The sequence below is a fragment of the Rattus norvegicus genome, chromosome 15 (genome assembly GCF_021556685.1).
Source record: "Rattus norvegicus strain SHRSP/BbbUtx chromosome 15, alternate assembly SHRSP_T2T, whole genome shotgun sequence".
In the NCBI taxonomy this organism is placed as follows: Eukaryota; Metazoa; Chordata; class Mammalia; order Rodentia; family Muridae; genus Rattus; species Rattus norvegicus.
Window position 1 is genome coordinate 36,484,793 of NC_141548.1, and position 23,185 is coordinate 36,507,977.

General features: G+C 43.3%; 1 long non-coding RNA gene and 1 other non-coding gene across 5 annotated transcripts in view; both read right to left on the reverse strand.

The window, feature by feature from the left end:
- LOC102551719 (uncharacterized) overlaps positions 1–23,185 on the reverse strand; it is a 54,201-nt gene that overhangs the window by 21,733 nt on the left and 9,283 nt on the right. For 3 of the 4 annotated variants that reach the window (XR_015639121.1, XR_015639122.1, XR_015639124.1), the window contains exon 3: positions 22,100–22,185. This is a non-coding gene — a long non-coding RNA (uncharacterized LOC102551719). Of the gene's footprint in view, positions 1–6,035; positions 6,087–22,099; positions 22,186–23,185 lie in introns of those variants that run through there. The other variant, XR_015639123.1, reaches the window with a different exon arrangement.
- Positions 16,775–16,906, reverse strand: LOC120097239 (small nucleolar RNA SNORA17). Its single transcript, XR_015639196.1, has one exon. It is a non-coding gene; the product is annotated as a small nucleolar RNA SNORA17 (small nucleolar RNA).

Sequence of the window (23,185 nt, forward strand, 5' to 3'; positions counted from 1 at the left end):
CCAAATGGAGTGTAAAGAAAAAGACAGAACTCAGGTAGTGAGTGAGATTACAAGTAGAATTTACTTCTCAGTCACTGCTGAGCTCTGGAAAAGATACTTTGAGATCAAAGTCAGGGATGGGCGTTATTCACGCGGCAGAGGAAAGGGACCCAACAATGGTTCAAACACCCCAGAGAAGTAGACGTTTCTTATTCATCCAAATAGTCATTCCTTTTATCATGTACATTCCTGGAAATCAGGAGGGCGTTCCTCCAGAAGGACGTCAAAATAAAATGAACATGGAAAACCTGATTTGGGGATGGGGATCCACCAGGTCGTGCTGGCTGGAATCTCTGCTTGCACTCCTGAGGACATTTAGGGCATTTTTCCCTCTCTTTTTCCCTGCTGGTACCAAATGTATTGGAGGGTAGACTCTGGCGCCATGGTATTGATATACCAGTCTCAGAGGAAAGACCTTCTGACACTGCAGTTTAAAAAAAAAAGACAATCTGATGAGTGACCAAGGTCATGGTGGCATTCTAGCTCTGGGGAACATTGCCGCGATGACCACCACACATCTACAGCCATGGCTTCCCCACAGCATCTTGTGTCCCTGTGCAAAATAACAGTTCAGTGAACTCTTACACTGTCCAACGTATACAAGTCATGAGCATATCTAAATGTGAAACCAGGGTCACTCAGAGCATCTGACAGGTGTTCCCAAGGTGACAATAAGTCACGAGGAGCATGTGGTGTTTTGGAAAATTAGGGAGCTGAAAATGAAATGTCATTTCTGAGAGTCTGGGAAGCCTCCAAAGTGGCAGGATCTGCAGACTGCTGGGACAGTGATGTCCTGCACTGCGTCCCCACATGCATCCTTGCCCTTCTCCTCCCTCTTCTTCACTCTTCCCACTTCCTGCTGCCTCCTAGGGGATTCTGGGAGATAGGCCATACATGGGAACATTTCCCACTCGGCTCCTCTGATTTTTCGCAGCCCAGGTCTGGAGACCACCTTGAGGGGTGACAGGGTAATTCAATTTCCAATCTCATTTAATTCTTGCTCTTTCACTGGAGACAACCAACAAGACACCAATTAGGGGCGACAAGAGGCTGGAGGGAAGCTGAAGTTGGCTACTATATTGCCTGTGTGTGTTTTCGCATTTAGTTCGAACTTCAACCTGGCCTGTCCGCCTTTGGGAGCTTTTAAAAAGAAATAAACTCCATCTCATTACCAATAGATACAATGATGGGGGAAACGGGCTGGAAAAACCCTGCATCTTTCCTGAGCCCTATTTTGCTCTCACAAAGAGAAGGGCAAATTCTTTACTGCTGTGCCAGTCAGCTATTATGTTTAACAATCTAATTAGAAAGGCCGGGTAGCCTATTCCCATTGTAAAAGCCAAGACAGCACACACAAGCACATCCAATTAGACAGCTGTCCTTTATGATTTGAGTTGCCCTCTGGCCAGGTTCTAATGAAGGACCCGTCACCCCAGCCCCTCCCTGCAGCCCCAGGAGATGGGGTTCATCCATAAACTGGGCCAGCTGACAGTGGTGGGGCACTCGGGCTGTACATGGAACAGACAGCCATCTGCACTAACCTGTTCCCTGGCACATAGTAGGACAGCTCTGGGGCTCTGGCCCAGTCAAAGTTTAATAGCCTTTTGACCGGCAGGTGCTTTCCCCCCATACAACTGAGAGGCATAATCTCCTTTCAGACTATGGTGCCTGCCTTGCTTGTGCAGGTCAGACTTAAGCTAACAGGTGGCTATAAATCAGAACCATTGCTCTCACTCTGACTGTTACAGTCTGCACGCCAGGGATATACATAAGTTGAAACAGACCAAAAGCTATACACCGAGCTGAGTACTTGCCATGCTGTCCCCCCCATCCCCCGCCTTCCAACTACGTATGGCTTAAATTAAGGCACCCTGTGTCGAGCAGATTTCTTACCGTGACTCTGTCATCTGTATAGTATTTGGCATGTTCCACAAGCAGTTGTGGTCATTCACAAGTCTATTAATTAAGAGGAGATCTGGTAGAGGGCCTACTCAGTGGGCTGATGGAGTTCAAATGAAAAGATACATTGGAAGGTGTGTACTCAGACGCTGTCTGCTCTCTCTGCAGGCTTCTCGTCTACATAGGTAATTGTTGGAAGGAAGCTTGTGGGTGGGGGCGGGGACATACTTTTTAAAATTCTAGGCCCAAAAAGTTTTACATTAAGAATAAGAGCACTGCTGTGTAGGGATTGAAACCACAGCAAGGATTCCACTTTAAAGCTGAGTTTTCAGGGGCCAGAGAGATGGCTCCGTGGTAAAGGTTTTTGCAAGCATAAATTCAGACCCTTGGCAACCCTAGGAAGAGCTGGGTGTGGCAGGGCACACCTGTAACCCCAACAATGAGGAATTGGAGTGGGGACTGGATCCCCACTTATTCATCAACCAGTCCGGCTGCATCTGCAAGCTCTGGGCTCAGGAAGAGCCCTGTCCCAATAAGTAAGGAAAAGACAGAGGCCCTCAGGGCTGACTGACCTATAACCCTTATATGCACATGAACACACACATCTACATTTTGACTGACTGAAAATGCCCATTTTTATCATGAACCTGGGCTTCAACCGAGCAGAAAAATGCAAAAGAACTTTAAGTTTTGGGTGGAAGAACAGACCATATTCAATCTCCTGTAACTTGGGTAGGGGCGGACGTTGAGACTATCTTCCTACTCCTGAGTAACTTAGGACCAAAGTGTTGTTCATGTCAACATATTTATTCCCAAACTTCATGTTTTCAGATCCATGAAAAAAAGAGTCTTATCATTGAGAGACTATGTGGTTCATTTGCAAACTTATTCTGCATTTGTAATGTTTCCTATCACTGAGACCAAAAAGTACCTTAAGTGAGGATGTATATTGGCTCATGGTTTGAGGGGATGTATCATCATAGCAGCACACAAAAGCAGCAGAGAGCTTTTGACTGTGGGACTCCTTCCCTCCTCACACCTCAGAAGAATGGGGTAATTATAAGCCCTCAAGCCCCACCCTCCAACGCCAGAGAAGCATTCCTCTGGTAGAAGGTTCCACAGCCTTTCCAAACAGCACTGTTAAAGGTAGATTAAGCATTCAGCATGTGAGCATCCAAGTGTGTGTGTGTGTGTGGGGCGCACTTCAAATTCTTAGTGAATGTAAATCATTGTGTCACCATGCACTGGTGACAAAAGTGAGAACTGTCCAATAACAGCAATCGCTCTCTGTGGGAGATCACCTTCTGAAGCTCTTTTGTCTGGAAGAACTTGATTTTGAAACCATGTTGGAAAGTGGAAATGCTATAAAATTGTGTTTGCTGAACACTTTATAAAATGAACCTCTTTTTGCAAAGTTGTTCTGGTCTGGGATCGCTCCCAGTCAGATTAGGCAAAGAGCTTTCTCTTAATTAATGGGCATCTAAGATGACTCTACTGGTAGGCCAGAACTAGTTACACGGCATGGAACCAAGCACCACTTTCTGGTTTGAGACATCAGGTATCTGGGGCTGAGCTGTAAACTGTATTCTTACAGGGCAAGCATGGATGGGAAAGCCATTGGAGGAAGTCCAGAGCCATCTCGTTAGCAGATGAAGAGTCCTCAGTGGCAAATCAGTTTGCACACAAGTACTTGTGTGGAAGAAAGGAGCATGCGTAGACTTCACTGTGGCCCAAGAGCTTATCCTCATATCAGGGAGCTGGATACGCAACTATCAAAGTATAGCCAGTTATTTACTGTAGTCACCTTTCGGTGCCCTGGGAAAGTCTCATGTCAGGAACCACTGTATTTTTCCATGTCTTACGATGTTCTTTAAGTAGATAGAATGGTAAACATGACACAGTTTATGATATAGTTTAGCACAAAATGAACATATAGAGACTGGGAAAGAGTGTTTGAGGTTAGAACAATGAATCTGACGAAGTGGAATTTAATGGGACTCAAGCAAGACTATGTTTAGATCCTGAAATTTAGATGCCTAATTGTGAACCAAGGCAAACGAGTCATCGAGGCCTACTGGGGAAATGACTGTTGGATAAAAAAACAAACAAACACACCATGGGTAAAAGAGCAGAGGTTAGGGGTTTATTGAGCCATGCACGTCCCAGCAAGTGAGCTGTGGGCCCCATCTCCTCAGAGCCATGCTAGCACAAGACAGAACATTGTGCTCAGAGCACATACTTCCTGCTCACTCTCTTATCTTAGTTTATTATTGTGCTTTTGTTTAAATATTTTTCATACAATGCTTTTATCACATTCTTTCCCCTCCAAAATTTCCCCTAAAGAAGAGAATAAAAAGCAAAACTAAAACAACCCAAGCTGGTCAACCAACAAACAAAACACACAGTCTGTTGTGTGTTGGCATCTATTCCTGAACATGGGGACTGCTGTGCTAGGTGGTAAATGTGCCCATGGATACTTTATTGGGGAGAATTGATGTTCCCTTTGGTAGGAGGTATCATTCTCAAATAGCATCTGGGTTAGGGGTGGGGATTTGAATCTATTCTCACTTCTTTGTGCTGGGATTTGTATGACTTGCACCTGTACAGCTCTTGTCCATGCTGTCACAGTCTCTCAGGGTAGAATTCATGTACGTATTTGCCCTGTTGAATCTGAAAAAATGCTCTTTCTGGGAGTCATCCACTATATTGGGCTCTTTCAATATTTCTGTCTTTCCTTCCATATAGATCTAAGTTTTGTGAGGAGAGGTTTGAAAAAGCCATGCCATTTAGGACTGGAGGCTCACAAGTATCTTTCTCTTTGCACATTTTCCAATTGTGAATCTCTGGGTTGAGCAGAGGCATTAAGACCAACAATCAATAAATAGTACTTCAAGAAGCCAAAAGTTTCTGTACCGCAAAGGACATCATTTCTTACTAAACTAGAAGCCTGCAGAATGAGAAAAAATCTTCAGTAAATTATACATCTGGTAGATTAGTGTCTAGAATATACAAAGAAGTAAAAAAAACCTGCTCGTCAAGAAATCAACCCAGTTAAAAATGAGATTTCAAAAGCCCCTACATCCTACTGCGGAGACACCTGCCCATCTATGTTCATTGCTGCTCTATGCATAACACCCATAAACTTGAAGCAACCTACATGTCCATCAGCTGCCGAATGGAAAACAACGGTAGTGCATGTACACAGTACTATTACTTCACTGCTTAAAAATGAAATTATGAATTTCATAGGTAAATGGATAGATCTAAAACCAATCATCTCAAGTGAAGTAACCCAAGTTGAGAAACATGTACATATTTGTCTTCTATGTGGATCTTTAAAAGCTTTAAAGTGATTTTTTTTATTGAAATAACCATAGAGGTTAGGTAGTTAGTAAGGAACAAGGGGTAGGAGAGGGCTTCCAAGAAAGGGGAAATCAAATATAGTGTTATAAAGATTTTAAGGGCAAAGTAGATTTTAAAGATGATATATGGAAGGGACTGAAAGGGCAGAGCAAAGAAGAGAATAAGAAGAACAACTAACACCAAAGACTATTTTAAAAAAAATATGGAGATCCACTACTGTCAAACTTCCTTAAATATATACATATATGTGAGGAATTCAAATGGAGTCACCATATAGTAGGGGAGAATGCCCCAACTAGACATCTTATACCACCAAGCAAAACCTCCGGTGCCAGAAATAGGTTATATCTTGTTGGTTCATTGGCCAAAATAATTCTCTCTATCCCTCAAACATTATGAGGTAGTGCCAAGGCTATTTGCTATCCTACACAAGCTGATGGAAAGGCCCTATTGCTGAAGATACCATTGAACATACCCTATTGAACATGGAGAAACTGAGCTGGTACCCGCCTAGAAGATGTACCCCGACTGACTACTGTTCATGATGCTAGAATGTACTGCATATGCTACCAGAGGAAAAGGAGATCATCAATACCTCCCATTTGCAAACACTCAGACTTACAACTGACAGTGTCTGTAAGACCTAACAGTGCAGTAGTGGCACAAATGTTTCTGGAGAAACCAATGAAGTTTTAAACTTGATTTAAGGCCTAGTCCATGAAATGGAACCCTTACCTGATGTTACCAAAGTGCCCAAGAACCTGAGAGTGGATCGGTCATGGAACCTAAGGGTAAAATCCGCCATTATTTTCTGCTAAATGAACATATCAATAAAGTAAATCCAATGGCTGCTATACTCATAGATCAGTGGCTCACTCAACCCTCATCAGACAAGCATATTCTTTCAGTAGATGGAAATACTTGTCCCCTTTTAATAATTGCGTCACAGTATGGAGCTTATTTGCATGTTGGCAATATGACAGCTTCCAGGGTAAACTAGTGGGGTCAAAGTTCCTGGGGCAACAAACAATGAGAAATACCATTTGTCCCACTGTTTCTTTCCCCTCTCTCCTTCTTTTCCCTTCCTCCTGACTTTATTCTCATTTCCTCACTTTCCATACCATTTTTTTCTTTCCAGGATGTGATACGACTAGACAGTCTTTTAATGTACACAATAAGGGGGTGAGTGACTTTATTCTGGGTAAGGAGGCTCGTGGTAGTCAGTATCTGTCTGATAGAACTATGTGACTTGGGTCTCTACCCAGCGCTTCTATTTCGATCATTTGGATATGAATCTGGGTATGTTCCCTAAACTCTTAGCTTTGGTCCTCAGTGCATAGCTATTGCGATGTGATAGAACTATAAGAATTTGAGACTCTCACTAAGGTAGAATTGAATGGAGAACCACCGTCCAAGTGGACTAATGCTGATCTTTGAGTGGATTAGTTTTCTGCAACGATAATAGTATAAGAGAATGGGCCTGCTCCTTTTCCAGTCTCCAACATCTACTTTTTTGCTGTGACCTCTCTTCATCTCGGGCTCTTTCTACACACCACCAGTTGTCATTGGGCCTTCACTAGGACCAAGTTGATGCTAATGCTATGCTCCTAAAGCTAAAAACTGTGAATAAACTTGTTTTCTTTATAAAGTACCCAGCCTCAAGTATTTTGTTATAGCAATATGAAATCTACAATGCATGGCCTTAAGAAAAATGTTAAAAACAAAGAAAACATCATACCTGACTCAGTTCCTTCATCTCTGAATGAAGCCTAGTAGTTGTATGCACCTGCCTCATAGGCTGTGAGTATGGCCCACTGAGCTTTTCATATAAACCTTTCGGAACACCTATTGACACGTCTTCAGGAATGAGTGCAGAGCCTGATACATCATGCTGGGCCACGTTTTTAGTGAAATTGACTTGCCCATAAGATGATAGAGCTGGAAATAGCATCCTTACAAAGGCATGGAAAACTATGAAGCGTTTGGTTGATGTGATCAATGCTGTTGAATAGATAGTCAAATTGGGCTTGCTCTAAGTTGGTCCTAAAATAATATGTACATTAATGAAACCACTATAGAAATCATTGTGGAGGTATCTCATTAAACTAAAGATAGAACTTGTTTATGATTCTCCTAGTGTATATACCTACTCCTAGGAATATACTAAAAACAAAAACAAAACAAAACAAAGAAAACCTATATAACTTATTGTTACTCTATTCACAAGCCAAGAGAGGGACCAGCTTAGAAGTACATGAACATGAACAAATGAATGTGTAAATAAGATGACCATCTATCCCTAAATAATCACATCAGTTAGCTGATGACGGAGAGGGCAGAGTTGCACTTGGGCATGTAGAAAGCATCCTCTCCTCAGCCTCTGGTGAAAACACGCCCTCAATGGTGCAGACTGCCAGACCCAGACCCAACTGTTCCAAACAGGTGCAATGGAAGCTCTGAGCAACACAGAGCTATTCAGGTGAGGTGTTTCTGGGACCATCTTATACAACACTGGAGCCGGAGTTAAGGTAGTTTTCTTCAATGAAGTGCTCTCAAAGTTTTGAGAGCCTTGCTTTTTTTAAGCTACAGCCTTTCTCTTCAGTATTCCCTGCTTCTAAAGACTGCTAAAGAAAGCCAATACCATCTTCTCTCCTAGCTAACTCTTGTCTGCTTCCAAATGGGTCTCTTTCCAACTTAGACATATTTTTTATACTTCCTGAAGTAATTGATTCTTTTTAATTAATCTCAAGAGTCATCTCCATTCTGACTGCCTTATGTTGATAATACTATAAGACTTTAAAATGCACTGATTTGTACATTTAGTCATGACTATAAAATCCCCCAGTTATAATGAGAACGTGCACGCACGTGCATACGCACATGCGCGCGCACACACACACACACACACACACACACACACACACACACACACACGCTTTATATGCAGTACCTTCTGGAAAATGCGTCTCCCAGACTCCATCTCAACCCTGCCCTTCCACATCAAAGCATGTTACAATGGCAAACATCTTAAGGCCCCATATTTTTTATCTCTGTCCAGAGACAGATGCACAGAGTGTTTAAATGCTGGCACTTTTTATACAGATCATTTGCATGAAAATGGTCATAAAACTTACTTTATTATATATAGGAAAGAAAAAAAATCCCATTAAAATTTTTAAAGGCTTATAGATTGAAAACACATTGTTAGGTCTTATCATTCAAACAAGAGAGTTCACTTTACTGTGAAAAGAAACGCAAGGTACACAAGCAGGTACAATCAAGCAATTCTCTAGTTATGCATTTGATAATTACATGTTTGTAAGTGAATTGTAAATACATCTATTAAAATGGCTTGAATAATGCCATTGTGAAGATTAATTTGCGGAATCTGTCTTCCTCTTTGTCCCTGTGAGCCATACAAAAAAAAGTCATGTGTGTCTCTACAGGCTACAGTTGAAGCCCTGTCCATGTCATGGGAGGCTTATTCATCCTTCTCTAAAGTCTTTGAACAACTGTGTTCCTAATAGGATGGGGTTTTCTGCAGAGCCACTCCCATTAATGTGAAAGCACGGAAGCACGGAAGGGAAAAGAGGCATTTCGAAGTAACATCCTTCTCATAGACAGGCCATAAGGGCTGGGTCTTATCTTAGTGTGCACATACATTAGCAACTGTAGTGGGGACTGGTCACTGGGGCTTTGGGATTAAGGACTAAAAAGAATTCATTCTCAGTAATGATGGAGAGTGCCAGGGATTTACTCACATCCCAAAATGAGCTAATTCTCTGGACTTAGAAATAATGAACAAGACTGGAAACTTGGCAGGCAGCATGACAGGCCTTCCCTTAGTCTGAGGGCAAAGGTGTTCTTGAAGGATGAATTCAAAATGGCCGTTTTCTAAAACAACTTTCCTATTAAATGATGGAGGTGGGGACATGATCAGTTGGAGTGGGAATGCATATGAACAAAATGACAATGGGGAGGAGATACAGAGTCATCTTAGAAGAGGGAACCTCAGTTGAGAAAATGCCTCCATAAATTAGGCTCAGGGAAAGCCTGTAGGGCATTTCCTTAATTAGTGATTGATGGAGAAGGACCCAATCCACTGTGGGTGGGGCCACCACTGGGTTCTATAAGAAGGCGGGGTGAGCAAGCCATGAGGAGCAAGACAATAAGCAGCATCTCTCTATGGCTTCTGCACCCACCCTGCCTCTAGGTTCCTGCTGTGTGAGTTCTTGTCCTGACTTCCTTCAGTGGTGAACTATAGTATGAAGTGTGGGCCAAATGGACCCTTTCCTACCTATCTTGGGTTTGGTCATGATATTTCATCACTTCAATAGAAAACTCTATCCAAGAAAATACCATTAACTCCTAAAGAGCCACCATCTAAATTTATCTTTCAAAGAGAACCAGGGCATTGCTAACATAGGAAACACAGACTCCTTTTAAAACCCAGTCACCCCAGATGATATCTTGGACTTGCTGGGAAAGTACTCGTTATATTGTTTTTATATCAGAGATAATGTCAGCAGGTAGTACCTGGATTTGATCAAGTATGGGGGAGTTGCTTAACCCTGACTGAATGGGCAACTTGTTTCAGGTCTACCTTTCCTCTGGGTGGCTGTACCCAGAAGTGCTTGGTAATTTGAACTCTGCACCATTGTGCCAGCTTTATATTGCTGTGACAAATTGTCCAAGAGAAACAATTTAGTAAGAAGAAAAGTTTATTTGGCTTATATTTTCTGAGGCTTCAGTCTGCCGTCAGCTGGCTCTGTTGTTATCATACCCTTGGTGAAGTTGAGCATCATAGCAGCAGTGTGTGGTAGAGGTAGCTGCAGGCAGGTAGGCAGCAAGCAGGAAGCAAAGAGAAGAAGGAGTTGGTCCCAGTGTTCACTCTAAGGGCTCACCTTCAATGCCTAACTTCCTTCCAGTCCATCTCATTTCCATAAGGCACTACCACCTGCCAATAGTACCAGAGGATAGCAAGCAAGCTTATCCTTCAGAGACTATTTAAGATCAAGCATTTTTATTTGTCTTTTTTCTGAATGTGAGGTTTGTAGATGATACAGGGAGTCAGTGAGCTTTGGAAAGCATTTCTGAACATTACAGAGACATCCACTGCACTGTAATTGCACTCACTAGGTCCTGGCACATTCTGGGTGCTAGTGGGGAAGGGGAGCATCTGGGTTATTGAACTTAGCACTAGCCAAGGAGAACACTGCAGGGACTACAGGGGCAATGGTGGAGTGACCCCTCAGGAAGTAAAAGGGATCCCAAGTTCTGAGTCCTGACATGCACAGTGGAATGGAGTGTGTCAGATTATAATGCACGTGTTCCACCATAGTATCACGATAACTGTTAACATGGGGATGCTCTTCCCACCAGGCTGAGGTAGAAACTCTGATTTGATCCTACATTTCCAATATCTCTCAATTGTTTTCTCAGTGAAATGCACACATTTCTTCTGATTGTTTTTGGACCCATAAATCTTTATTAACATGCTTGTGCATGTGTGTGCATGTACACACACACACACACACACACACACACACACACACACACACACGGACAGCCACAGCAATTATCAGGAAACTTCAGGCAGTAGATTGAGCTAGTGGTGAGGTCAGAGGACAACCATTGCATGAAGAAGCCACTGTCACATGGGTGCTTGAAAAAGTTTCCCCTTTGAAAGAGACACAAGTCAAAAGTCTGTTGAGTATAGAAATGAATATCCTGGGGGGAAACACTGATGGAGTCTCTGCTTTAAAAATTTTATTGATTCCACAGTTCCCTGCTCCCAAATCCCTTGGGAGAGTGAGCTCACCACCCAGACAGGTGGTCACTCCTGAGACTGCAGAGCGGGAGAGAACACCAATACTGCCCACCCCTGCCCACATCCCTGGCCCAAGGGGAAACTGTATAGGGCCTCTAGGAACCAGAAGATAGGGGCACTCAAGCGGCAGGCCCCCTGTGGTCCAGAGGTCCGCCCGGATCTGAAGGGACCCAATCAAAAGCTCCCTGTACCCAAATCCCATGGAAGGGAGAGCCAAAACTTTAGAGGGGCAGACACACCTGGAAAGCCAGAAGAGACTACACTCTGCCCACATTTCTGACTCCAGAGGAAAACACCTAACACCATCTGGGACCTCGGTGCACGGGGACCCCGGGAAAAGGCAGCACAGGCCCTCCTGGTTGCTGCCCTCATGGAGAGCTCAAAAGCAGCCCCTCAGGAGCAACTTCAGTCACAGGAACACAGGTTAGACCAACTTTTCTGCTCCAAGCGACCTGCCTGGTAGACTCAGGACACAGGAACAGCTGAAGACCAGTAGACAGGAAAGACTACACACCCAAAAGCAGAACATTTTGTTCCCATAACTGGCTGAAAGAAAACAGGAAAACAGGTCTACAAAACTCCTGACACACAGGCCTATAGGACGGTCTAGCCACTGTCAGAAATAGCAGAACAAGGTAACATCAGAGACAACCTGATGGCGAGAGGCAAGCACAGGAACCCAAGCAACAGAAACCAAGACTACATGGCATCATCGGAGCCCAATTCTCCCACCAAAGCAAACACGGAATATCCAAACACACCAGAAAAGTAAAATCTAGATTTAAAATCACATTTGATCATGATGCTGGAGGACTTCAAGAAAGACATAAAAAAACTCCCTTAGAGAAACAGAGGAAAACATAAATAAACAAGTAGAAACCTATGGAGAGGAATCACAAAAATCCCTGAAAGAATTCCAGGAAAAAACAAACAGGTGAAGGAATTAAAAATGGAAATAGAAGCAATAAAGAAAGCACAAAGGGAGACAACCCTGGGTATATAAAACCAAAGGAAGAGACAAGGAGCCATAGATACAAGCATCACCAACAGAATACAAGAGATAGAAGAGAGAATCTCAGGAGCAGAAGATTCCATAGAAATCATTGACACAACTGTCAAAGATAATGTAAAACAGAAAAAGCTACTGGTCGAAAACATACAGGAAATCCAGGACTCAACAAGAAGATCAAACCTAAGGATAATAGGTATAGAAGAGAGTGAAGACTCCCAGCTCAAAGGACCAGTAAATATCTTCAACAAAATCATAGAAGAAAACTTCCCTAACCTAAAGAAAGAGATGCCCATAAACATACAAGAAGCCTACAGAACTTCAAATAGATTGGATCAGAAAAGAAACTCCTCCTGTCACATAATAGTCAAAACATCAAATGGACAAAACAAAGAATATTAAAAGCAGTAAGGGAAAAGGTCAAGTAACATATAAAGGCAGACCTATCAGAATCACACCTGACTTCTCACCAGAGACTATGAAAGCCAGAAGATACTGGACAGATATCATACAGACCCTAAGTGAACACAAATGCCAGCCCAGGTTACTGTATCCTGCAAAACTCTCAATTAACATAGATGGAGAAACCAAGATATTCCATGACAAAACCAAATTTACACAATATCTTTCTACAAATCCAACCCTACAAAGGATAATAAATGGTAAAGTCCAACATAAGGAGGCAAGCTACACCCTAGAAAAAGCAAGAAACTAATCGTCTTGGCAACAAAACAAAGAGAAGAAAAGCACACAAACATAATCTCACATCCAAATACGAATGTAACAGGAAGCAACAATCACTATTCCTTAATATCTCTCAACATCAATGGACTCAATGCCCCAATAAGAAGACATACATTAACAAACTTGATATGCAATGACGACCCTGCATTTTGCTGCCTACAGGAAACACACCTCAGAGACAAAGACAGACACTACTTCAGAGTGAAAGGCTGGAAAACAACTTTCCAAGCAAATAGTCTGAAGAAGCAAGCTGGAGTAGCCATTCTAATATTGACTCAAATCGATTTTCAACCCAAAGTCATCAAAAAAGGTAAGGAAGGACACTTCATATTTATCAAAGGAAAAATCCACAAAGATGAGCTCTCAATCCTAAATATCTATGCTCCAAATACAAGGGCACCTACATACAGCAGATGCTGGCGAGGATGTGGAGAAAGAGGAACACTCCTCCATTGTTGGTGGGATTGCAGACTGGTACAACCATTCTGGAAATCAGTCTGGAGGTTCCTCAGAAAATTGGACATTGATCTACCTGAGGACCCAGCTATACTTCTCTTAGGCATATACCCAAAAGATGCCCCAACATATAAAAAAGACACGTGCTCCACTATGTTCATAGCAGCCTTATTTATAATAGCCAGAAGCTGGAAAGAACCCAGATGCCCTTCAACAGAGGAATGGGTACAGAAAATGTGGTACATCTACACAATGGAATATTACTCAGCTATCAAAGACAATGACTTTATGAAATTCGTAGGCAAATGGTTGGAACTGGAAAATATCATCCTGAGTGAGGTAACCCAATCACAGAAAAACACACATGGTATGCACTCATTGATAAGTGGCTATTAGCCCAAATGCTTGAATTACCCTAGATGAACAGAACACACGAAACTCAAGAAGGACGACCAAAATGTGAATGCTTCACTCCTTCTTTAAAGGGGGAACAAGAATGCCCTTGGGAGGGAATAGGTGGCAAAGTTTAGAACAGAGGCAGAAGGAACTCCCATTCAGAGCCTGCCCCACATGTGGCCCATACATATACAGCTACCAAACCAGATAAGATGGATGAAGCAAAGAAGTGCAGGCCGACCGAAACCGGATGTAGATCTCTCCTGAGATTCACACCCAGAATACAGCAAATACATAGACGAATGCCAGCAGCAATCCACTGAACTGAGAACGGGACCCCCGTTGAAGGAATCAGAGAAAGGCCTGAAAGAGTCTGAAGGAGCTTGAGACCCCATATGAACAACAATGCCAACCAACCAGAGCTTCCAGGGACTAAGCCACTATCCAAAGACTACATGGACTGACCCTGGCCTCCAACTGCATAGGTAGCAATGAATATCCTAGTAAGAGCACCAGTGGAAGGGGAAGCCCTTGGTCCTGCCAAGACTGAACACCTAGTGAACGTGATTATTGGGGGGAGGGTGGTAATGGGGGGAGGATGGGGAGGGGAAGCCCACGTAGAAGGGGAGGGGGAGGGATTAGGGGGATGTTGGCCCAGAAACCGGGAAGCGGAATAGCAATCGAAATGTAAATAAGAAATACCCAAGTTAATAAAGATGAAAAAATATTGATTGATATAGATACATGACTTGAGGTAAATTATTCCTTTAGAGATCTTTGTTTTGTTTAAGGAAAGGAGCAGATAAGTAATTAGACAAACAGATAAATGTCCTTCATGTTGAGTGAAGATTGACAGCAGGCACGTTTAGAGGAAGCCTGAAGCAGAATCTTTAGATAGAGGTGACCCTCTGACCAGACCCTGCCCCACTTAGCCAGGATCCCTGTCACATTAGGATTCGATGTCTAGGTGTGACCTTCGATCTCAGGCTTTTGATTAGTCACAGGTTCCCCCTCTTCCTTTTTCAGCATGGATATAATTTCAGAACAGTCTCAAATTCATTTCAAGACATTTCCCCACCCCTCAGATGTAGAAAGATCAGTTAGCTGGCATGCATGGAGCTCTCACCATCTTGGGATGTGAAACTTCACGGATGGACAGAACCTCCCACTGGGAGTAAAAGACCTTGTTCTCCAGAGGGGTCCCACTTGGGAAGGGTGGGCTTCTTTCCACGCATAATGTCACCTTTTGTGAGCTCAGGCTCACATACAGACCTGCACTGATTTCAGACTTGACTGTGATGAACCACCACATGAAAACCTCTGTGCTTTTGGTGAAATTGGTGCAAGTGATTTAAAAAAAAAGTTTAGGCAAACCATGTATGACAGAGCTTAGCTAATCAATGGAGACATCTTCAAAGACCTTTGCTCACTACTAAGGCTATGAGGATTCCTTAGAGTTGTTTAAGAAGAGGATCCTTTGTAACAAATGTAACCTCAGCTTTCTAAGGTGTTTAGGTCTGGGAACACTTAGAATTTCTTGTTTTATATGATTTCATTTCCCAAAGGGTTGCTCAGAGGATTATGGAGGGATCCCTGCTCTGTGCATTCTTGGGGGAAGAGTTCAGGTTCACTTCTCTATTTATTTATTATTATTTATGTCACATGCACCCCTGCTTCCCAATAGTAAAAGTTATCACCGCCCTCCTGCCTTTGGTGTCAAGATTTGGTGCCAAATTTATCTCTGTGGCTTCATTAATATGAAAGAGATCTTCCATCCAGCCTTCATTAAAAAATATTTATTACCTGAATGCAGGTTTCTTTTTAACTTTTTATTGACTCTTTATGAATTTCACATTACACACCCCAATCCCATTGATCTCCCCCTACTTTTGTACCTGCTCTCCACCCTTGCAACTCCCCCCAAAATAGATGAAAAAAATCTTGTTATGGAAGTTGTGGCATGTCCCACTGTGTCCCCTTTTGTCTATACTTATTTGCTGGCAAATGTTCATTGCAATGACTTGAAGATCTGGTATGAGGCCTGTGGCTTCTGCTACTCTATCAATACTAGAACCTGACTGGGACTGTTACACTTATCCTGTTGTCCCGTGTCATGGTACTGGAGTTTGGGATCTGTAGGATTGGCTCCTTCATGTACTCCAGCAGTTAATTGATGGGGCAGATATTGAAAGCCCTGAATCTGGGCCTGAGAGGTATCTGAGATGACCATCCCACTGGTTCTCTGATCTCACATGCTCAGGCTAGCTCATGAACAACCCCCACATCCAGAGTGAGCTCTACTATGCTGCACAGGTGAGGTGCAGGGCCCACTCTCTGAAGTGCTGCAGTAGGTGATGGGCAGTGCCATCTCTCCTGCGCTCATGACCTCAGGGCCAGCTCTCTTGCCTGCCATAGGTGACAAGGGCTGAGAAGAAGGGGTCCTCTCTCCCTTGCATATGGTACTACAGAGAAGACAAGTGGCAGGGCCCGTGCATTCATGCCCTTGAGGCATGCTCACCTTGCTCAACCTGCCACTAGGGTCAGTTCTATTGTGCTACCCAGGTAAGGTGCAGGGCCCGATCCCCTGAGTGCTGCTACTACTAAGGGACAGGGAAAGCTCTCCTGCCCTCATGACCTCAACACCAGGTCCCCCATCTGTCACAGTTGTGCATTATGGCACTTGGCTGGGTTATCTCAGGCATGTTCTGCCCTCCCCCCACCACAACCACAGACCAATAGAACGCAGGACTAGTGGTCATCTCAGGCTAGCTCCTTGGGCAGGCCCTGTAGTGCTAGTCTGATGATCATCTCAGGCTTGTTCCTCCCCTGCCTTAGTGGCCCTTTGTGAAAGTCATCTGTCTCAGGCTCACTCCTGCCCTGGACCTGCAGTGCAGGTGGAGTTCTAGTCTCTGGCTGGTTCCCTGCCCTGGGATCCCATCCAATCCTGTACAGCACCATACTGGAGGTCATTTCAGGCTGGCTCCCTGTCTGGGACCCCTGGCTCTGTACTGGTTGACTGAGGCTGGCTGTTTTCAGGGAGTGTTAGGCTACTAATCATTCAGATGTTCACAGGTCAGAATACTGAGTTTAGACCTAGCCTCTTTCCTCTCTGCTACCTACTCAAACACATGTGACACAGCAGACACACCTGGGACACCCCTATGGGCAGGGACATGCAGTTTTGCATTGGCACCTGTATGGTCAGAATCTATAAGAATCTGGTCCAGACACCTGAGAGTTTATGTTGAAAGTGACAAGAAGGAAAGAGTCAATCATGCATCAAGTATATACACAGGAATTAAAGCTAAGCTGAGAAACAGGTTAGGTTTTATAGGCAACGTTGGCTCTTGTGTGCCTTACCCAGCCTTCTTCGTCTCTTCTTTTCCTCTAATCTGCCTTTCTTACTTACCTACTTGGCCTATTCTCTCCATCCATCCATCCATCCATCCATCCATCCATCCATCCACCCACCAACCTGTCCATCCATCCATCCATCCACCCACCAACCTGTCCATCCATCCATCCATCCATCCATCCATCCATCCATCCATCCATCCACCCACCAACCTGTCCATCCATCCATCCATCCATCCATCCACCAACCTGTCCATCCATCCATCCATCCATCCATCCGTCCATCCATCCATCCATCCATTAATATATACATCCATACAAATATGTCTACAGAATAGAAAAACAACTAAATATCATACATAGCATTTCTTCCAACAGCCTCTGGATTTGTTGATCTGATTTTGATACATTTTGATTGGAATGGTTTAAGTATCTCTCTGTAACAAATAACTGGATGAATTGTTTTACAAGTTGTCGATGATGCATTCACATCAGAGAATTAGGTCTAGTCAAGGAAAAAGACTATGTTTGTGGGTATCCTTAGAGGGTTTACATATTAATGTTAATTTATTTGGGCTCACAGAACAAGTTGCAAATCCCTTAGGCAAGTTTAGTTAAGAAATTAGACCTTCTGGTTTAATAAAGGCTAAACTTCTTGGGTGTTCTAATGACTGCATAATCTTTTTTTTCCCCCAGTGAAGAAGCATTTCTGTTTTGTTTCAAAGCCGTTGCTAGTCCTTGGAGATGATCTTCATTTTTTTTTAAGCTCCCTCAGATTTCATACCTTTATCAATAGTTTACTTGTGGAAATGGCTCTTCTCTCTCACACATGTAAGTAAATGCCTAACACCAATTATGTACAGGCAGATGGCAGTCCCAGAGGCTTGTCTGGGTCTGCACTCTGTCTGCTGTGAGCACTGGCTGTCAGTGTTTTCTCGGAGGCAGGAGAAGGATTATGTTCCTTTGTTCTCATTTACTTTCTGATCCCAAGAGTCACTTTCTAACAGTAGCTGAGTTCATGGGGATCTCTGTCAGATGGAAACTAAACACTCTTCAGCAGTCCCATGATCCCAGAGGCTTGCAAGGTCACTGTTTATGCCTCCATTCTCTGGGGTGCATACATAAAACATACCAATTTATGAGTATGTCTTCTGTTTAAGAACTGTCTTTCAGAGTTCATGCCATATCTTGGATGTGGAATGTTCCCCAAAGGCCCATATGCATTAGTCTTGGTTCTCTTGCTTGGGTTACTAGGAGGTGGTAGAAACTTGGCCAGGGCCTATGAAAAGTCTATAGATCACTGGGCTTATGCTATTGGAGGGGATTGTGGGATCTTTGTGTTTTCCACTATCTTCTTCCTGTGCCCTTGTGAGCAGAGAAGTTTTGCTGAAACAACTGCTTCAAGTGGGTCCCAGAACAGTGGAGCCAATGACCTCAGACTGCAACTTCAAAACCAGCATCTAAAGTAAAGCCCTTCTCTCCATAGGTTGTTTATGTGCCAGAAGGTGTGTCAGAGCAACGCATAGCCATTCCTAGCTAAGGACACGTAGTTCTTAGTTTAGCAGAGTGCCCAGCTCTGTGACCTGCCTGCTCTCAGCTTGAATCCTTTGCGCTGGTTTTGATAATCATTCTCAGTGTCACAGTGGATTCCTGCTCTGCAACCTGGCTGGCCTGCAGCTGTCCATGGTAATGTGGCTCCCAGTTAGGATCCTTTTGTGTCATTTTCGCCTTGTCTAGGGACTATTTCCCGTGGATACAAATCCTTTGAGATGAAATACAAAACAAAATAACAGACAAACCCATCCTGGATAAACCTTGCATTAACGGGGGCGTGGGGGGTGGAGGGATACACGTTGGATTTATGTGGTAGTAATGGAAACAAGATGCGAATTATGCCAGGTGTTTTATATGTGATCACTTGGTCTGAGATGTTTGCGAGAAAGCTCTTATTGACTAATGAAGGAAAAGTTGAAAGATACAATCAGTCCTCGCTAAGGAACCAAATGGCTTCAGTTTCCTCTATTTGAAAATTGACAGCTGAAAATGGAACAAAGGTAAATTAATAAATAATGATAAATGAGTGACTCCATGGATGAAGGAAGAGAAAGAACGTATGACCCAGAAGACAGGGAGAAGAACACTAAAATGCTGCCCTCTGGCAGCCATAAACTCACAGCTGTTGTCTCTGCCTGCAGTGGACCTGCTGAAGGCTGGACCTGCTAATGCCAGTCGTAAATCAGAGAGGGCCTCATGAGGACCTATCCCTCTCTGCTAAACTATGGGCTACTGAAAGATTTTAAGGGAGGAGAAATCTCTTCAGATGTGGGTCCAGTGGTAAGGCCACCAGACTCCATCAGATAGTTCCATATTTCCTGGTCACACCGATGGCCCTGGTTAAACTCAGCGGGTCACCAAACAAAACAAACAAGGAAAGAGACTTACAGCAAGGATCAGAAGTTGGCAACCTTGGGATGGAGGTACAACGAGGAAGTGGGTGGAGGCAGATGTGTTACAGTGTGTGTATAAAATGGATATAATTGTCCAAGACATTTTAATCACAAACAACAACAAAAACCCCAAACATTTGGTACCCTGAACATGGAAAATCCACTGAGCATTATGAAGTGAGGCAAATTTCTGAAGCTTATCAGACCTCTCTTCCCATATGGTAAAGGACATGACGTCACTCTGTGCATGTTAATGAGGTGTGATTGTGCTGAGAAACACTTCAGTACTCTTTCTTTCTTTCTTTCTTTCTTTCTTTCTTTCTTTCTTTCTTTCTTTCTTTTTTTTTTTCCGGAGCTGGGGACCGAACCCAGGGCCTTGCGCTTCCTAGGCAAGCGCTCTACCACTGAGCTAAATCCCCAACCCCACTTCAGTACTTTTTAACAACAGGGACATACTCCATGTCTTATCATTCGTTAAAGCATGTAGCTAAACTTGGTTTTTGGGATCGGTCATGACCTACAGGCAAATTTATTTTTAAATTTAATATATAATTTTGAGAGGAGTTGTCTGCCTTACCAAGTCTGTTAATTGGGCTAAATGCTTTACCTTAAAAATGTTTGCTTGCCCTTTTAAGAATTCAGGATAAGTTCAAGTGATTTCAGTTAGGAATAAATGGTCAACCCTAGAAATCTTATCCTAGTCTATGTGATTGGGGACTGGGAGACACTGAGATGTTTGTGAGAATGGAGTAGAAAAGGGGAGCTTCTTCAGAACACTTCCCAAGACCAGAGCTAGCGCAGGCAAAAGTCGCCTGCCTGACACTATGGACGAGGCAGGGTTCTGAAGGTTCAATTCTCTTTCTGAAAGCCCTGCCATTTAAATGAGGAAAGTCCTAACTAGTTGATGATTGAGACTGGGCAGGACCTGGGTTTATGAGCTAGCTATCTGTTATACCAGATCATGGTTAGTTTGTACTTAGTCTCAATTTTTTTTCTCCACTTCTCATTGGGCCAGATAGGAATCAACTATTTCCTGTTTTAATTTTTATATAGATCTATTAATATTTATTTATGTACCTATATATGTTTGTTTGTGTCAGTGTTGGGGTATGTGCAGGCACCCACAAAGGCCGGAAGAGGATGTCAGATCCCCTGGAGATGCGATTCTAGATGGTTATGAGCTGCCAGATGCTGGTGCTGGGAACAGGATTCTGGTTCTCTACAGGAGTAGCAAGTGCTCTTAACCACTGACCCTTCTCTCCAGCTGTTTTCTCCTCCTCTTCCTCCTCCTCTTCCTCTTTCTCCTCTTCCTCCTCCTCTTCTTCCTCCTCTCCTTCCTCCTCCTCCTCTTCCTCCTCCTCCTCTTCCTTCTCCTCTTCCTCTTTCTCCTCTTCCTCCTCCTCTCCTTCCTCCTCTCCATCCTCCTCCTCATCTTCCTCCTCCTCTTCTTCCTCCTCCTCCTCTTCCTCCTCCTTCTCCTTTTCCTCCTCCTCTCCTTCCTCCTCTTCTTCCTCCTCCTCTTCCTCTTTGTCCTCTTCCTCCTCTTCTTCCTCCTCCTCCTCCCCTTCTTTTTCCCTTTTTTCTCCTTCTCCTCTTTTCCCTTCTTCCTCCTCCCTCTTCTCTTCTCTTCTCTTCTCTTCTCTTCTCTTCTCTTCTCTTCTCTTCTCTTCTCCCCTCCCCTCCCCTCCCCTTCCCTACCCCCCACTCTCTCTCTCATTCTCTCCCATTCTCTCTCCTTTCTATTTCTAGGGATGGCTTTTCTAGACAGAAATTTTTTTCCTGTGTAGCTGTGTCTGTCTTGGAACTTGGCCTCAAACTCACAGAGATTTGCCTGCCTCTGCCTCCCAGGTGCTGGGGTTAAAGCTGTGTGCCACCACAGCCACCCTGCTCCTACAATTTTCTTTTATGGCGTTATAAAGGATGCCTTCCAGACCAAGCCTGCATTTTGGATATCTGATAGGAATCTATTCTCTTTCTGGTGTCTCAATACTAAGTACACTTTCTAAACTTATCTGCTCCTAGAATTACCTGAGAAAGTGCGACTATTTCATTCAAATACTAGCAAAAGAATAATAAACAATATGGCCCTTTGACATAGGGTCATTTCCTGTCTCACAGCCTTAGTACAGTACATAATAGCTATTTGAATGTCAACATTGAAACTTTTGGTTTTATGAATAACTGTAAGATAGGTACTCAAATTTTTTACTCAAGTGATTTTTTAATTTAAACAAAAAAGATCTCTGGGATGAGAAAGATGTCTCAGTAGTTGTGAACACTGAGTTTGTGTCTCAGCAGCCAGAAATAGGCCTAGAACTCCAACTCAGGAATACTATGCAATACTGTGGCCTCTGTGAGGTACAGGCGTGCATATCTACCTAGACAAGCAGGACATGTATATACACGGACACACAGACACACAGACACGCACACCCATACACACACTCACTGGGACACACTTTTGCTTAAATAAATAAAACCAATCTTGAAGAAAATGCTTTCTTTCGTTCCTTACATTATCAGCTTTAAAATTTCAGTTTTCAGTGCAGGATTAAAAAATACCTTTACAAATCCAGATTTTGATTTTTCATCAGCATAGGATCCTGGCTGCATGCAGGATTTGAGCTCCATCTCTTTTCAGCTCTGCCCTGAGAAGAAGGCAGATTGTTATCACCATTTTATAGATGAAATACTCGAGGTCTCACAGTTAAGTGTAGAGTAGCTAGGGCCACGCCCCTACCTTCAGTCCCAACATCCTCCCATTCCAACCCAGCAGGGAAGCTACTTGGGAATTTTTCTTCAGTCACCCCCAGGACACCTGAGGTATAGTTTGATGTCTAGGTGCAATGAAAATGCTTCTAAACAGCACAGAGCCCAGCCTATTGTAGCTTAACACCTTTAAGGGCTCTATCATCTGGAAGACTACGGTCTGGTGCTTCTGCTATGGCTGACATTTTGGCCATGTTTTACAGACATTGAATTATGTGTTTCCATGTCATAGGAAGAGGTTTGTTTTGGAGGAGTCCGGGAGCAGTTCCTTTTAACAACTCAGGATTAGAGTGTGGTAATTTATGCTTTGGTGCTTCGAAGGTTTATTTTCTGTTCTGGTTTAGTCCCTTTTACAGCTTGCCACCTGAGAGTTTTGGAGAGCTCCAAGTGTGCCTCAAAGGTTGGCTCTGGCACCAGCTGAACAGACACTATGCTGACACCGTGGGCAGTGAATTTAATGCAGTTATTTTCTGGTCATAAAGAGCTAAAGACTTTTGAATCTGTGATTATTTTATTGGATCTACATTTTGTTTTATTTTATTAGTTCTGATTCCTTTGAAGGCTCTATCAGGGTTCCTATGAACACATCCTTTTATTAAATTTTCATGTGCACAAACTTTTGGACAAAGCTATTAATCAGGGTCTGTGATTTTTTTTTTTTTTGATTTTTGCCAGATCATTTCTAAGTCTTCAACAGAAACGCTCCCTCTGAGCTCTGGAGCAGTCCAAAATAACTATTTTTTTTCCTATGTGTATGGTCACTGTAGAGAGAGTATGCACTGCCACCGAACATAATTACAACTATTCCCCTTCTGGGTTGCCTAAACTGTGGTCAGACAGCCTTTAGATCCCTAACACACATTCCACAGGCTGTGGTAT